Source organism: Oncorhynchus mykiss, chromosome 20 (assembly GCF_057628025.1).
Source record: "Oncorhynchus mykiss isolate SJ-2025 chromosome 20, ASM5762802v1, whole genome shotgun sequence".
Lineage (NCBI taxonomy): Eukaryota > Metazoa > Chordata > Actinopteri > Salmoniformes > Salmonidae > Oncorhynchus > Oncorhynchus mykiss.
In genome coordinates, this window is record NC_143041.1 from 47,048,456 (window position 1) to 47,065,500 (window position 17,045).

The 17,045-nt window shown below is 48.2% G+C and overlaps 1 long non-coding RNA gene across 1 annotated transcript in view; it reads left to right on the forward strand.

The window, feature by feature from the left end:
* The window catches only part of LOC118942075 (uncharacterized), a 784,985-nt gene that overhangs the window by 755,063 nt on the left and 12,877 nt on the right, over positions 1-17,045 (forward strand). The window contains exon 2 of the long non-coding RNA XR_016489526.1: positions 6,127-6,264. This is a non-coding gene — a long non-coding RNA (uncharacterized LOC118942075). The remainder of the gene's footprint in view (positions 1-6,126; positions 6,265-17,045) is intronic.

Here is a 17,045-nt window from a genome sequence, read left to right on the forward strand (position 1 = left end):
TGCAATGACATGATGCTGCCAGTTCGGTACAGAGGAACAAATGGCACCCTATTCCCTATGAAGCACACTTCTCTTGACCAGGCCAATAGGGCATTGGGCAATAGTAATGAACTATAGAGGGAACAGGGTGACATTTAGAATGACATCAGGGTTCTAACTGTAACTCCATTGTTAAATCTCAATCATGGTATTGTTTACCATGCCCCGCCTCTCTCCTCCCCTCCCCGCCTCTCTCCTCCCCTCCCCTCCCCGCCTCTCTCCTCCACTCCCCGCCTCTCTCCTCCCCTCCCCTCCCCGCCTCTCTCCTCCCCTCCCCACACCTCTCCTCCCCTCCCCGCACCTCTCCTCCCCTCCCCGCACCTCTCCGCCTCTCTCCTCCCCTCACCTCTCCGCCTCTTCCCGCCCATCCCCTCACCTCTCCGCCTCTTCCCGCCCGTCCCCTCACCTCTCCGCCTCTTCCCGCCCATCCCCTTACCTCTCCGCCTCTTCCCGCCCATCCCCTCACCTCTCCGCCTCTTCCCGCCCATCCCCTCACCTCTCCGCCTCTTCCCGCCCATCCCCTCACCTCTCCGCCTCTTCCCGCCCATCCCCTCACCTCTCCGCCTCTTCCCGCCCATCTCCTCCCCTCCCCGCCTCTTCCCGCCCATCCCCTCACCTCTTCGCCTTTCCCTTCCCTGCCCCTCCCCGCCTCTCCCCTCTCCGCCCCGCCCCTCCCCTCTCTCTCATTCTCTTCTCTCTCTCTCACAGACTCTCCCCCCTCTCTCTCTCTTCCCTCTCTCTTCCCCTCCGTCTCTTCCCCCCTCTCCCCCTCTCTCTCTTCCCCCTCTTTTCCCCTCTTTCTCTTCCCCCCTTCTTTCTCTCTATCTCTCAAACACTCTCCCCCTTCTCTCCCTCCCCTTCTCTCTCCCTCCCCTTCTCCCCTTATTTCTCCTCACTCTCCTCTCTCTTTCATACTGTCAGAGCGTGCTGCCTTAGCCTTGCGGTGTTCCCATCACACACACTAATCAATCCTAATGGCCTTGGTGAGGGGAGTCAGAGACCACTTAGTAATGTGGGATATTCAGTAACAGCCAGTAGTAATGTGGGGTATTCAGTAATGTGGGGTATTCAGTAACAGCCAGTAGTAATGTGAGGTATTCAGTAACCGTGAGTAGTAATGTGGGGTATTCAGTAACAGTCAGTAGTAATGTGGGTATTCAGTAACAGCCAGTAGTAATGTTGGGTATTCAGTAACAGTCAGTAGTAATGTGGGGTATTCAGTAACAGTCAGTAGTAATGTGGGGTATTCAGTAATGTGGGGTATTCAGTAACAGTGAGTAGTAATGTGGGGTATTCAGTAACAGCCAGTAGTAATGTGGGGTATTCAGTAACAGTCAGTAGTAATGTGGGGTATTCAGTAACAGCCAGTAGTAATGTGGGGTATTCAGTAACAGTCAGTAGTAATGTGGGGTATTCAGTAACAGTCAGTAGTAATGTGGGGTATTCAGTAACAGTGAGTAGTAATGTGAGGTATTCAGTAACAGTGAGTAGTAATGTGGGGTATTCAGTAACAGTCAGTAGTAATGTGGGGTATTCAGTAACAGTCAGTAGTAATGTGGGGTATTCAGTAACAGTCAGTAGTAATGTGGGGTATTCAGTAACAGTCAGTAGTAATGTGGGGTATTCAGTAACAGTGAGTAGTAATGTGGGGTATTCAGTAACAGTCAGTAGTAATGTGGGGTATTCAGTAACAGTCAGTAGTAATGTGGGGTATTCAGTAACAGTCAGTAGTAATGTGGGGTATTCAGTAACAGTCAGTAGTAATGTGAGGTATTCAGTAACAGTCAGTAGTAATGTGGGGTATTCAGTAACAGCCAGTAGTAATGTGGGGTATTCAGTAACAGTCAGTAGTAATGTGGGGTAAGACCCTCACAAACTTCTACAAATGCACCATTGAGAGCATCCTGTGGTGAGGTCAGCCCAACGCATCATCGGGGGAACACTGCCTGCCCTCCAGGACATCTACATCACCCAGTGTCACAGGAAGGCCAAGAAGATCAATAAGAACCTCAGCTACCCAAGTCACGGCCTGTTCACCCCGCTACCACCTAGAAGATCATCAAAGACCTCAGCCACCCGAGCCACGGCCTGTTCAACCCACTACCATCTAGAAGATCATCAAGGACCTCAGCCACCCGAGCCACGGCCTGTTCATCCCGCTACCACCTAGAAGATCATCAAGGACCTCCCGCCCAAGTCAAAGCCTGTTGCGAATCTTGAACTTCTTCAATTTTCTAATAATTGCGCCAACAGTTGTTGCCTTCTCACCAAGCTGCTTGCCTATTGTCCTGTAGCCCATCCCAGCCTTGTGCAGGTCTACAATTCTATCCCTGATGTCCTTACACAGCCTTCTGGTCTTGGCCTTTGTGGAGAGGTTGGAATCTGTTTGATTGAGTGTGTGGACAGGTGTATTTTATACAGGTAACGAGTTCAAACAAGTGCAGTTAATACAGGTAATGAGTGGAGAACAGGAGGGCTTCTTAAAGAAGGTCTGTGAGAGCCGAAATGCTAATTAATTACTTAAAAATCATACAATGTGATTTTCTGGATTTTTGTTTTAGATTCCGTCTCTCACAGTTGAAGTGTACCTATCATAAAAATTACAGACATGCTTTGATTACATGCTTTGTAAGTAGGAAAACCTGCGAAATCGGCAGTGTATCAAATACTTATTCTCCACACTGTATATACTGTATTCTAAGTCATGGTTCATCGTATATAACTGCTGTTGTACACACCTTTTCTATCCATATACTGTCCATACTGTCTATACACACACCATGACATGACAACTGCAAAATATGTTCAGGCGACCAATGCAATTTGATTTGATTTGGGTATTCAGTTGTGACCAAGGAGGTAACATGCTCTTTAACAGGGGAGAAAAGGACACGAATGGGACTTGAACACTACAACCTGATGAGAATGGGACTTGAACACTAAAACCTGATGAGAATGAGACTTGAACACTACAACCTGATGAGAATGGGACTTGAACACTACAACCTGATGAGAATGGGACTTGAACACCACAACCTGATGAGAATGGGACTTGAACACCACAACCTGATGAGAATGGGACTTGAACACTACAACCTGATGAGAATGAGACTTGAACACCCCGATCTGATGAGAATGGAACTTGAACACTACAACCTGATGAGAATGGGACTTGAACACGACAACCTGATGAGAATGGGACGTGACCACCATGACCTGACGAGAATGGGACTTGAACTCCACAACCTGATGAGAATGGGACTTGAACACCACAACCTGATGAGAATGGGACTTGAACACCACAACCTGATGAGAATGAGACTGATGATGAACATTACAACCAGATGAGAATGGGACTTGAACTCCACAACCTGATGAGATTAGGACTTGAACACCACAACCTGATGAGAATGAGACTGATGATGAACGCTACAACCTGATCAAAATGGGACTTGAACACCACGACCTGATGAGAATGAGTCTGATGACGAACAAACTTAAAGAGAGTTCCAGATTTGGGCAATTCCTTCCCCAGAGTCAGATGAACTCATGGACAACCTTTTCCAGACAGATATTGAGAAGCCTTTCCCCTCCAGACAGATATTGAGAAGCCTTTCCCCTCCAGACAGATATTGAGAAGCCTTTCCCCTCCAGACAGATATTGAGAAGCCTTTCCCCTCCAGACAGATATTGAGAAGCCTTTCCCCTCCAGACAGATATTGAGAAGCCTTTCCCCTCCAGACTGATATTGAGAAGCCTCTCCCCTCCAGACAGATATTGAGAAGCCTTTCCCCTCCAGACAGATATTGAGAAACCTTTCCCCTTCAGACAGATATTGAGAAGCCTTTCCCCTCCAGACAGATATTGAGAAACCTTTCCCCTTCAGACAGATATTGAGAAGTCTTTCCCTTCCAGATATTCAGAAACCTTTCCCCTCCCCTCCCCTGTACCCTGTATATACATATTACCTCAATTACTCTGTACCGTAATACCCTGTATATACATATTACCTCAATTACTCTGTACCGTAATACCCTGTATATACATATTACCTCAATTACTCTGTACCTGTACCCCATGTATGTAGCCTCCACATTGACTCTGTACCGGTACCCCCTGTATATAGCCTCCACATTGACTCTGTACCGGTACCCCCTGTATATAGCCTCCACATTGACTGTGTACCAGTACCCCCTGTATATAGCCTCCACATTGACTCTGTACTGGTACCCCCTGTATGTAGCCTCCACATTGACTGTGTACCAGTACCCCCTGTATATAGCCTCCACATTGACTCTGTACTGGTACCCCCTGTATATAGTCTCCACATTGACTCTGTACCGGTACCCCCTGTATATAGCCTCCACATTGACTCTGTACCGGTACCCCCTGTATATAGCCTCCACATTGACTCTGTACCGTAATACCCTGTATATAGCCTCCACATTGACTCTGTACCGGTACCCCCTGTATATAGCCTCCATATTGACTCTGTACCGGTACCCCCTGTATATAGCCTCCACATTGACTCTGTACCGGTACCCCCTATATATAGCCTCCACATTGACTCTGTACCGGTACACCCTGTATATAGCCTCCACATTGACTCTGTACCGGTACCCCCTGTATATAGCCTCCACATTGACTCTGTACCGGTACCTCCCTGTATATAGCCTCCACATTGACTCTGTACCGTAATACCCTGTATATAGCCTCCACATTGACTCTGTACCGGTACCCCCTGTATATAGCCTCCACATTGACTGTGTACCAGTACCCCCTGTATATAGCCTCCACATTGACTCTGTACTGGTACCCCCTGTATATAGTCTCCACATTGACTCTGTACCGGTACCCCCTGTATATAGCCTCCACATTGACTCTGTACCGGTACCCCCTGTATATAGCCTCCACATTGACTCTGTACCGTAATACCCTGTATATAGCCTCCACATTGACTCTGTACCGGTACCCCCTGTATATAGCCTCCACATTGACTCTGTACCGGTACCCCCTGTATATAGCCTCCACATTGACTGTGTACCGGTACCCCCTGTATATAGCCTCCACATTGACTCTGTACCGGTACTCCCTGTATATAGCCTCCACATTGATTCTGTACCGGTACCCCCTGTATATAGCCTCCACATTGACTCTGTACCGGTACCTCCTGTATATAGCCTCCACATTGACTCTGTACCGTAATACCCTGTATATAGCCTCCACATTGACTCTGTACCGTAATACCCTGTATATAGCCTCACTAATTTTATTTTACTGCTCCTGTTGAATTATTTGTTACTTTTCATCCAATTTTTTACCTGTCTGTTTTTTACTTACCACTTTTTTTTCTTAACTTATTAAAAGCTGTTGGTTAAGGCCCATGTGACAAATAACATTTGATTTGATTTGATTACTAAATCAGTCCATTTTCTCTGTGTCCATACTGATGCCCTAAATAAACCAGGCGTTTGGGACAGACAGCCCACTCGTTTCCATCCAACCGTATGTATGGAATGTTTATGACGTGCTTTATGTCCGTCTCTGTGAATGTCTGTATGCTGACATGCCGTATGCCTGTGTTTTGACTAGTTGATAGGCAGAAAATATGTCCAGAATTTATTTTTTAAACAGACCCCAGTCCCCCTTGTTTCCAGCCAACCTCTGTGTGTTTTGACTTGAGACAGACAGTCCCCCATCCCCCTTGTTTCCAGCCAACCTCTGTGTGTTTTGACTTGAGACAGACAGTCCCCCGTCCCCCTTGTTTCCAGCCAACCTCTGTGTGTTTTGACTTGAGACAGACAGTCCCCCGTCCCCCTTGTTTCCAGCCAACCTCTGTGTGTTTTGACTTGAGACAGACAGTCCCCCGTCCCCCTTGTTTCCAGCCAACCTCTGTGTGTTTTGACTTGAGACAGACAGTCCCCCGTCCCCCTTGTTTCCAGCCAACCTCTGTGTGTTTTGACTTGAGACAGACAGTCCCCAGTCCCCCTTGTTTCCAGCCAACCTCTGTGTGTTTTGACTTGAGACAGACAGTCCCCAGTCCCCCTTGTTTCCAGCCAACCTCTGTGTGCTTTGACTCTTTGACAGGCAGAGAATGCAGACAGGCCTCAGCAGCAGCATTGGAGGAAGAAGCTGAGTTAGACCCAGAGCATAGAGACTGGGACTGGGCCTGTGAGTTCTGGTAGTGACCCAGAAAGCATCAGTCACCAGGCCCTGCCTGATCAGGTTGGTGGTGCCCCAAGATCTACAGCCTCTGTGTTATACCACCGATATGCCAAACAAGCAGATACATCAATAAATAAATGTGTTGCTATGACAACAACACGATCCATGATGTAACAATCAATATGTTAATGTTAAAGGTAACGTGTTTACATTTAAACACATGTGTTTCTATGACAACAACACGATAGATGATGTAACAATCAATATGTTAATGTTAAAGGTAACGTGTTTACATTTAAACACATGTGTTTCTATGACAACAACACAATCCATGATGTAACAATCAATATGTTAATGGGAATGTGTTTACATTTAAACACATGTGTTTCTATGATACCAACACGATCGATGATGTAACAATCAATATGTTAATGGGAATGTGTTTACATTTAAACACATGTGTTTCTATGACAACAACACGATCGATGATGTAACAATCAATATGTTAATGTTAAAGGGAATGTGTTTACATTTAAATACATGTGTTTCTATGACAACAACACGATCCATGATGTAACAATCAATATGTTAATGTTAAAGGTAACGTGTTTACATTTAAACACATGTGTTTCTATGACAACAACACAATCCATGATGTAACAATCAATATGTTAATGTTAAAGGTAACGTGTTTACATTTAAACACATGTGTTTCTATGACAACAACACAATCCATGATGTAACAATCAATATGTTAATGTTAAAGGTAACGTGTTTACATTTAAACACATGTGTTTCTATGACAACAACACGATAGATGATGTAACAATCAATATGTTAATGTTAAAGGGAATGTGTTTACATTTAAACACATGTGTTTCTATGACAACAACACGATCGATGATGTAACAATCAATATGTTAATGTTAAAGGGAATGTGTTGTCATGTATTGTCATGTTGTGTCCTGTTCCTGTTCTTTCTCTTCACCCTGTCTCCCTCTGCTGGTCGTATTAGGTTACCTTTTCTTCCCCTCTTTCCCCCAGCTGTTCCTTGTCGTCTCTAACTACCTCGTTCACCCCTTTTCCCACCTGTTCCCTTTTTCCCTCTGATTAGGTCTCTATATCTCTCTCTGTTCCTGCTCCTGTCTTTGTCGGATTCTCGTTTGTGTTACTCATGCCTGAACCAGACTATCGTCGTGTTTGCTGCAACCTTGTCCTGTCCTGTCGGAATCTGCCTGTTCATCTAACCTTGTCCTGTCCTGTCGGAATCTGCCTGTCCATCTGAGCCTACGTGTGTTTCGTCATTAAAGAAACTCTGTTTTGTTAATTCGCTTTTGGGTCCTCATTCACGCACCTGACATGTGTTTACATTTAAACACACGTGTTTCTATGACAACAACACGATCGATGATGTAACAATCAATATGTTAATGTTAAAGGGAATGTGTTTACATTTAAACACACGTGTTTCTATGACAACAACACGATAGATGATGTAACAATCAATATGTTAATGTTAAAGGTAACGTGTTTACATTTAAACACACGTGTTTCTATGACAACAACACGATAGATGATGTAACAATCAATATGTTAATGTTAAAGGGAATGTGTTTACATTTAAACACACGTGTTTCTATGACAACAACACGATAGATGATGTAACAATCAATATGTTAATGTTAAAGGGAAAACCCATAAGGTTGTCTTTATGCCTCTCTCTCTCTCTCTCTCTCTCTTCTCACACACAGTTTAATTTCCTCTATTCAAATACTACACACTAGTACTGTATGTGTTGATTATGATATTTTTTGTCTTGTATATCAGCGACATCTAGACGCGTACAGAAGAAATGTGCCGTCTCAGAGATGTCCTGTACCATCGTTCCCTCTGCCCTGGTCAGAGATAAACACACACACAGAGAGAGAGAGAGTGCTGAGGTAGCTGATAACACACCCTATGAAACACCAATAAAACAACCGTACATACTTACAAAGTAAGAGTGTGAAAATGTAACATGGTAAAGCTGTTGTAACATGGTAAAGCTGTTCTCTTGCCTTCGATACTTTCATTCAGTATGACACACTGAGACTTAGGTAAGATAACTCATGTAATACCAGCCAGTCACCAGCAGGGGGAAGTGTCAGGCTACTAAATAGTCTACCAGGGCTTTCCACCATTTTCCTGGAGAGCTACCCTCCTGTCGGTTTTAACTTCAACCCTGTTCCTGGAGAGATACCCTCCTGTAGGTTTTAACTCCAACCCTGTTCCTGGAGAGATACCGTCCTGTAGGTTTTAACTCCAACCCTGTTCCTGGAGAGATACCCTCCTGTAGGTTTTAACTCCAACCCTGTTCCTGGAGAGAGACCCTCCTGTAGGTTTTCACTCCAATCCTAACCCAGTGAACCTGAGTCAAATAATTAGCTGGTTGATAAGATGAACCAGGTTAGTTACAACTGGGGTTGGAGCAAAATCCCTACAGGAGGGTAGCTCTCCAGGAACAGAGATGGAAAGCCCTGATGTAAATCTACAGGAAGGAATCTCTCCAGCAACAGAGATGGAAAGCCCTGATGTAAACCTACAGGAAGGAATCTCTCCAGCAACAGAGATGGAAAGCCCTGATGTAAACCTACAGGAAGGAATCTCTCCAGCAACAGAGATGGAAAGCCCTGATGTAAACCTACAGGAAAGAATCGCTCTAGTAACAGAGATGGAAAGCCCACAGATCTGTTTTTGTAGGAACCAGACTGGTTGGATGATGATCTACGGTCGTAAAGATTGTTTAGTTTTCACCTGACTTTGGGGTGTTCTCCTCGATACAGGCCTTGGTTCATTGTCCTAGTGGAGAGAGAGAGGGCCTTGGTTCATTATCCTAGTGGAGAGAGAGAGAGGGCCTTGATTCATTGTCCTAGTGGAGAGAGAGAGAGGGCCTTGGTTCATTGTCCTAGTGGAGAGAGAGAGGGCCTTGGTTCATTGTCCTAGTGGAGAGAGAGAGGGCCTTGGTTCATTGTCCTAGTGGAGAGAGAGAGGGCCTTGGGTCATTGTCCTAGTGAAGAGAGAGAGGGCCTTGGTTCATTGTCCTAGTGGAGAGAGAGAGGGCCTTGGTTCATTGTCCTGGTGAAGAGAGAGAGGGCCTTGGTTCATTGTCCTAGTGGAGAGAGAGCGAGGGCCTTGGTTCAATGTCCTAGTGGAGAGAGAGAGAGGGGGCCTTGGTTCATTGTCCTAGTGAAGAGAGAGAGGGCCTGTGGTCATCCTGTCTGGGTTGGTGCCCCCCCTTGGGTTGTGCCATGGCGGAGATCTTTGTGGGCTATACTCAGCCTTGTCTCAGGATGGTAAGTTGGTGGTTGAAGATATCCCTCTAGTGTTGTGGGGGCTGTGCTTTGGCAAAGTGGGTGGGGTTATATCCTTCCTGTTTGGCCCTGTCCGGGGGTGTCCTCGGATGGGGCCACAGTGTCTCCTGACCCCTTCTGTCTCAGCCTCCAGTATTTATGCTGCAGTAGTTTATGTGTCGGGGGGCTAGGGTCAGTCTGTTATATCTGGAGTACTTCTCCTGTCCTATTCGGTGTCCTGTGTGAATCTAAGTGTGCGTTCTCTAATTCTCTCCTTCTCTCTTTCTTTCTCTCTCTCGGAGGACCTGAGCCCTAGGACCATGCCCCAGGACTACCTGACATGATGACTCCTTGCTGTCCCCAGTCCACCTGGCCGTGCTGCTGCTCCAGTTTCAACTGTTCTGCCTTTGTTAGGTGCGTGAATGAGGACCCAAAAGCGAATTAACGTAAACAGAACTTCTTTAATAACAAAACATAGGTAGGCTCAGATGGACCGGCAGATTCCGACAGGACAGGACAAGGTTGCAGCAAACATGACGATAGTCTGGTTCAGGCATGAAAAACACAAACAAGAATCCGACAAAGACAGGAACAAAAACAGAGAGAGATATAGAGGACTAATCAGAGGGAAAAAGGGAACAGGTGGGAAAAGGGGTGACGAGGTAGTTAGGAGGAGACAAGGAACAGCTGGGGGAAAGAGGGGGAGAAAAGGTAACCTAATAACGACCAGCAGAGGGAGACAGGGTGAAGGGAAAGGACAGAAACAAGACACAACATGACAATACATGACAGTACCCCCCCACTCACCGAGCGCCTCCTGGCGCACTCGAGGAGGAAACCTGGCGGCAACGGAGGAAATCATCGATCAGCGCACGGTCCAGCACGTCCCGAGAGGGAACCCAACTCCTCTCCTCAGGACCGTACCCCTCCCAATCTACTAGGTACTGATGACCACGGCCCCGAGGACGCATGTCCAAAATCCTACGGACCCTGTAGATGGGTGCGCCCTCGACAAGGATGGGGGGGGGGGGAAGACGAGCGGGGGCGCGAAGAACGGGCTTGACACAGGAGACATGGAAGACCGGGTGGACGCGACGAAGATATCGCGGAAGAAGAAGTCGCACTGCGACAGGATTAATGATCCGAGAAATACGGAACGGACCAATGAACCGCGGGGTCAACTTGCGAGAAGCGGTCTTAAGGGGAAGGTTCTGAGTGGAGAGCCAAACTCTCTGACCGCGACAATATCTAGGACTCTTAGTTCTACGCTTATTAGCAGCTCTCACAGTCTGCGCCCTATAACGGCAAAGTGCAGACCTGACCCTCTTCCAGGTGCGCTCGCAACGTTGGACAAAAGCCTGAGCGGAGGGGACGCTGGACTCGGCGAACTGAGATGAGAACAGCGGAGGCTGGTACCCGAGGCTACTCTGAAAAGGAGATAGCCCGGTCGCAGACGAAGGAAGCGAGTTGTGGGCGTATTCTGCCCAGGGGAGCTGTTCTGACCAAGACGCAGGGTTGCGAAAAGAAAGACTGCGTAAGATGCGACCAATAGTCTGATTGGCCCGTTCTGCTTGACCGTTAGACTGGGGGTGAAAGCCGGAAGAGAGACTGACGGAAGCCCCAATCAAACGGCAAAACTCCCTCCAAAATTGAGACGTGAATTGCGGACCTCTGTCCGAAACAACGTCTGACGGAAGGCCATGAATTCTGAAAACATTCTCGATGATGATTTGTGCCGTCTCTTTAGCAGAAGGAAGCTTAGCAAGGGGAATAAAATGAGCCGCCTTAGAGAACCTGTCGACAACCGTAAGAATAACAGTCTTCCCCGCTGACGAAGGCAGTCCGGTGACAAAATCTAAGGCGATGTGAGACCACGGTCGAGAGGGAATGGGAAGCGGCCTGAGACGGCCGGCAGGAGGGGAGTTACCGGACTTAGTCTGCGCGCAGACCGAACAAGCAGCCACGAAGCGACGCGTGTCATGCTCCCGGGTGGGCCACCAAAAACGCTGGCGAATGGAAGCAAGCGTACCCCGAACGCCAGGATGGCCGGCTAACTTGGCAGAGTGAGCCCACTGAAGAACGGCCAGACGAGTAGGAACGGGAACGAAAAGAAGGTTCCTAGGACAAGCGCGCGGCGACGGAGTTTGAGTGAGTGCTTGCTTTACCTGCCTCTCAATTCCCCAGACAGTCAACCCGACAACACGCCCCTCAGGGAGAATCCCCTCGGGGTCAGTGGAGGCTACTGAAGAACTGAAGAGACGAGATAAAGCATCAGGCTTGGTGTTCTTAGAGCCCGGACGATAAGAAATCACGAACTCGAAACGAGCGAAAAACAGCGCCCAGCGCGCCTGACGCGCATTAAGTCGTTTGGCAGAACGGATGTACTCAAGGTTCCTATGGTCAGTCCAAACGACAAAAGGAACGGTCGCCCCCTCCAACCACTGTCGCCATTCGCCTAGGGCTAAGCGGATGGCGAGCAGTTCGCGGTTTCCCACATCATAGTTACGTTCCGACGGCGACAGGCGATGAGAAAAATACGCGCAAGGGTGGACCTTGTCGTCAGAGAGGGAGCGCTGAGAAAGAATGGCTCCCACGCCCACCTCTGACGCGTCAACCTCGACAACGAACTGTCTAGTGACGTCAGGTGTAACAAGGATAGGTGCGGATGTAAAACGATTCTTGAGGAGATCAAAAGCTCCCTGGGCGGAAACGGACCACTTAAAGCACGTCTTGACAGAAGTAAGGGCTGTGAGAGGAGCTGCCACCTGACCGAAATTACGGATGAAACGACGATAGAAGTTCGCGAAGCCGAGAAAGCGCTGCAGCTCGACGCGTGACTTAGGGACGGGCCAATCAATGACAGCTTGGACCTTAGCGGGATCCATCTTAATGCCTTCAGCGGAAATAACAGAACCGAGAAATGTGACGGAGGAGGCATGAAAAGAGCACTTCTCAGCCTTCACAAAAAGACAATTCTCTAAAAGGCGCTGGAGGACACGTCGAACGTGCTGAACATGAATCTGGAGTGACGGTGAAAAAAATCAGGATATCGTCAAGGTAAACGAAAACAAAGATGTTCAGCATGTCTCTCAGGACATCATTGACTAATGCCTGAAAGACAGCTGGAGCGTTAGCGAGGCCGAAAGGAAGAACCCGGTATTCAAAGTGCCCTAACGGAGTGTTAAACGCCGTCTTCCACTCGTCCCCCTCCCTGATGCGCACGAGATGGTAAGCGTTACGAAGGTCCAACTTAGTGAAAAACCTGGCTCCCTGCAGGATCTCGAAGGCTGAAGACATAAGAGGAAGCGGATAACGATTCTTCACTGTTATGTCATTCAGCCCTCGATAATCTATGCAGGGGCGCAGGGACCCGTCCTTCTTCTTAACAAAAAAAAACCCCGCTCCGGCGGGAGAGGAGGAGGGGACTATGGTACCGGCGGCAAGAGCTACAGACAAATAATCTTCGAGAGCCTTACGTTCGGGAGCCGACAGAGAGTATAGTCTACCCCGGGGGGGAGTGGTTCCCGGAAGGAGATCAATACTACAATCATACGACCGGTGTGGGGGAAGAGAGGTGGCCCTGGACCGACTGAACACCGTGCGCAGATCGTGATATTCCTCCGGCACCCCTGTCAAATCACCAGGCTCCTCCTGTGAAGAAGAGACAGAGGAAACAGGAGGGATAGCAGACATTAAACATTTCACATGACAAGAGACGTTCCAGGAGAGGATAGAATTACTAGACCAATTAATGGAAGGATTATGACAAACTAGCCAGGGATGGCCCAAAACAACAGGTGTAAAAGGTGAACGAAAAATTAAAAAAGAAATGGTTTCGCTATGATTACCAGAAACAGTGAGGGTTAAAGGTAGCGTCTCACGCTGAATCCTGGGGAGAGGACTACCATCCAGGGCGAACAAGGCCGTGGACTCCCTTAACTGTCTGAGAGGAATGTCATGTTCCCGAGCCCAGGTCTCGTCCATAAAACAGCCCTCCGCCCCAGAGTCTATTAAGGCACTGCAGGAAGCTGACGAACCGGTCCAGCGTAGATGGACCGACAAGGTAGTGCAGGATCTTGAAGGAGAGACAGGAGTAGTAGCGCTCACCAGTAGCCCTCCGCTTACTGATGAGCTCTGGCTTTTACTGGACATGAAGTGACAAAATGACCAGCAGAACCGCAATAGAGACAGAGGCGGTTGGTGATTCTCCGTTCCCTCTCCTTAGTCGAGATGCGGATACCTCCCAGCTGCATAGGCTCAGCACCCGAGCCGGCAGAGGAAGATGGTAGTGATGCGGAGAGGGGGGCAACGGAGAACGCGAGCTCCTTTCCACAAGCTCGGTGACGAAGATCAACCCGTCGCTCAATGCGAATAGCGAGTTCAATCAAGGAATCCACGCTGGAAGGAACCTCCCGGGAGAGAATCTCATCCTTTACCTCTGCGCGGAGACCCTCCAGAAAACGAGCGAGCAAAGCCGGCTCGTTCCAGCCACTGGAGGCAGCAAGAGTGCGAAACTCAATAGAGTAGTCTGTTATGGATCGATTACCTTGACATAGGGAAGACAGGGCCCTGGAAGCCTCCTCCCCAAAAACAGATCGATCAAAAACCCGTATCATCTCCTCCTTAAAGTCCTGATACTGGTTAGTACACTCAGCCCTTGCCTCCCAGATTGCCGTGCCCCACTCACGAGCCCGTCCAGTAAGGAGAGATATGACGTAGGCGACACGAGCAGTGCTCCTGGAGTAAGTGTTGGGCTGGAGAGAAAACACAATATCACACTGGGTGAGGAACGAGCGGCATTCAGTGGGCTCCCCAGAGTAACACGGCGGGTTATTGATTCTGGGCTCCGGAGATTCGAAAGCCCTGGAAGTGGCCGGTGGATCGAGGCGGAGATGGTGAACCTGTTCTGTGAGGTTGGAGACTTGGGTGGCCAGGGTCTCAACGGCATGTCGAGCAGCAGACAATTCCTGCTCGTGTCTGCCTAGCATCGCTCCCTGGATCTCGACGGCTGAGTGGAGAGGATCCGAAGTCGCTGGGTCCATTCTTGGTCGGATTCTTCTGTTAGGTGCGTGAATGAGGACCCAAAAGCGAATTAACGTAAACAGAACTTCTTTAATAACAAAACATAGGTAGGCTCAGATGGACCGGCAGATTCCGACAGGACAGGACAAGGTTGCAGCAAACATGACGATAGTCTGGTTCAGGCATGAAAAACACAAACAAGAATCCGACAAAGACAGGAACAAAAACAGAGAGAGATATAGAGGACTAATCAGAGGGAAAAAGGGAACAGGTGGGAAAAGGGGTGACGAGGTAGTTAGGAGGAGACAAGGAACAGCTGGGGGAAAGAGGGGGAGAAAAGGTAACCTAATAACGACCAGCAGAGGGAGACAGGGTGAAGGGAAAGGACAGAAACAAGACACAACATGACAATACATGACAGCCTTATTATTATTTGACCATGCTGGTCATTTATGAACATTTGAACATCTTGGCCATGTTCTGTTATAATCTCTACCCGGCACAGCCAGAAGAGGACTGGCCACCCCACATAGCCTGGTTCCTCTCTAGGTTTCTTCCTAGGTTTTGGCCTTTCTAGGGAGTTTTTCCTAGCCACCGTGCTTCTACACCTGCATTGCTTGCTGTTTGGGGTTTTAGGCTGGGTTTCTGTACAGCACTTTGAGATATCAGCTGATGTACGAAAGGCTATATAAATAAATTTGATTTGATTTGATTTGGTTCATTGTTCTAGTGAAGAGAGAGAGGGCCTTGGTTCATTGTCCTAGTGGAGAGAGGGCCTTGGTTCATTGTCCTAGTGGAGAGAGAGAGGGCCTTGGTTCATTGTCCTAGTGGAGAGAGAGAGGGCCTTGGTTCATTGTTCTAGTGAAGAGAGAGAGGGCCTTGGTTCATTGTCCTAGTGGAGAGAGAGAGGGCCTTGGGTCATTGTCCTAGTGGAGAGAGAGAGGGCCTTGGGTCATTGTCCTAGTGAAGAGAGAGAGGGCCTTGGTTCATTGTCCTAGTGGAGAGAGAGAGGGCCTTGGTTCATTGTCCTAGTGGAGAGAGAGAGGGCCTTGGGTCATTGTCCTAGTGGAGAGAGAGAGGGCCTTGGTTCATTGCTCTAGTGAAGAGAGAGAGGGCCTTGGTTCATTGTCCTAGTGGAGAGAGAGAGGGACCTGGTTCATTGTCCTAGTGAAAAGAGTGGGCCTTGGTTGATTGTCCTAGAGGAGAGACCTACCTATATGTCAATACAATGACCCCCCGCCCCCTTCCTGCCACTCAACATCCCCCAAACGTCTCCTCCTACCACACCGAATCGTCTGAGCCCAAATACACAACCCTGTCCCTGAGAATCGACGCCTCAATCAACCCTGCCACCACACACACGCCTCCCCACCAGGCTTCTACAGTACCTCTCCCAAAGAGATACGCATATCATTTACATAATTAGACCTGCAATTAAATAACAACTTACACTCTTAGAAAAATAGGTGCTATCTTTAACCTAAACAGGTTCTTCAGCTGTCCAGAGGAGAACCCTTTGAAGAACCCTTTTCGTTACAGATAGACCCCTATTTTGGGTTCCATGTAGAACCCTTTCCCCAAAGGGGAAGCACATGATATATCAAATTAGAATAAAGATTCTAATTATGATTGGAAACCAAACCAGGGTTGAAGACGTGATTGACTTTTGACTGTCTGTCTGTCTGGCTGCTGCTGTCTGTCTGTCTGTCTGTCTGTCTGTCTGTCTGTCTGTCTGGCTGTCTGGCTGTCTGTCTGTCTGTCTGTCTGTCTGTCTGTCTGGCTGTCTGGCTGTCTGTCTGTCTGTCTGTCTGTCTGTCTGTCTGTCTGTCTGTCTGGGTGGGTGGGTGGGTGTGAGTAAAGCAATACATGAGGTTTTAGTCCCTGTGAAAGAGACTGTCTGTTGCAGAAAGGGGGAGTTTGACAAATCCTGTCTTATCTTCCCCTACTATAAAACCCTGAACTTCTTCAGGGGGAAGGGATTGTCTTCTCTAAGTACTTGCAGTTGGAGGCAAAACAAAGAGACTGGTATACATCACTAGAAACACCTTTATGGGCTTGACCAATAGGAACCCTTTATGGGCTTGACCAATAGGAGCCCTTTATGGGCTTGACCAGTAGGAACCCTTTATGGGCTTGACCAGTAGGAACCCTTTATGGGCTTGACCAGTAGGAACCCTTTATGGGCTTGACCAATAGGAGCCCTTTATGGGCTTGACCAATAGGAGCCCTTTATGGGCTTGACCAGTAGGAACCCTTTATGGGCTTGACCAATAGGAGCCCTTTATGGGCTTGACCAATAGGAGCCCTTTATGGGCTTGACCAGTAGGAACCCTTTATGGGCTTGACCAATAGGAACCCTTTATGGGCTTGACCAATAGGAACCCTTTATGGGCTTGACCAATAGGAGCCCTTTATGGGCTTGACCAGTAGGAACCCTTTATGGGCTTGACCAGTAGGAACCCTTTATGGGCTTGACCAGTAGGAACACCT